Raw genomic sequence first — 1164 nt, 5'->3', positions numbered from 1 at the left:
TCTAAGTAGCCTACTGTTCAACAAGAGACCCACTCAGTTCTTAAGGTCACCTAAATCTGAAATGCCATTCCATGGATTCGAACTAGAGTCTCTAACATTGTGTGTGTGTGTATGTGTGTGTGTGTGTGTGTGTGTGTGTGTGTGTGTGTGTGTGTGTGTGTTTGTGTGTGTGTGTGTGTGTGTGTGTGTGTGAGTACTTAAGGAGAAATAGTCTTCTGAGTTAAAATCATGTTTGACAGTTCAGGGATTTTCAACTGTCAACTTTGAAAGTTGAAGTACAGCGAAATTTGTGTAATACTGTTGTCCAAAAACAGTGTCACATTTTGTTTGCGTAGTTGATTTAGCTGTGTTTGTGTCTTAAACCTCTTCAATACGTCTTGGTTATTTGGATGCCCTCATTCCCATTTAACAAGTCCAAATTGTCCAAGACAACCAACCACTCACTGTCCACGAGAAAAAAGTTGTTGTCTTAGACTAAGAGGAAGTCTTCTTACATTGTTGCATTATAGTGTAAAAAAAAATGAAATGAAATAATATCGAGGAGGAAAATGGAAAGAAGCCGTTCGTACAGGTGGTTGTCTTTTAGGATGGCCTGCAGGCACGTCCCCAGCATGTTCGGATATTTCATCTTCTAACTGGTTCACACGGCAGGTTTCCTTTCTTATTTCTTTTTTTCCCCTTTTCCCTTTCCTCTCTTTTTTTATTTTCCCCTTCTGTCTTTCCTAATAACCAGAGAGGATAAAAAGCACAGCTCTATCAACAATGTGTAACCACGCACAGAGATAATGGCCCATCTTTCAACTACTCGCCCACTCGTTTCTGAACCACGGGTATACCGGAACACACAGATCAATGACGTCATCGTCATCCCTCGCCCCCCATACGACACTGTTGCTAAGTTCGTAGCCACGTGACCCTTCTGGAAGAAGAAACAATGACGTTGGTGATTGCCCCCGCCAGGCAGCGGGGAGAGCCTCCTTGAGCTCATACGGTGGGTCGGCCGTGGATGGTCGTGGAGGGGCTATTGACAGCAGGGGCGGAAGGCTCTGGAGATTGTGCTTGACGATCCCGGTGAATGGTCTGTAGGATCCTACTTCAAACAGAGACTTGCTGGAGAGCGCGGGGAAGATGCAGAGAGGGGCAGGAGGTAGAGGGGAAGGGGGG

This window comes from Aplysia californica, unplaced genomic scaffold (genome assembly GCF_000002075.1).
Source record: "Aplysia californica isolate F4 #8 unplaced genomic scaffold, AplCal3.0 scaffold00594, whole genome shotgun sequence".
NCBI classification, from domain to species: domain Eukaryota; kingdom Metazoa; phylum Mollusca; class Gastropoda; order Aplysiida; family Aplysiidae; genus Aplysia; species Aplysia californica.
Note: the sequence above shows the minus strand (reverse complement) of the source record.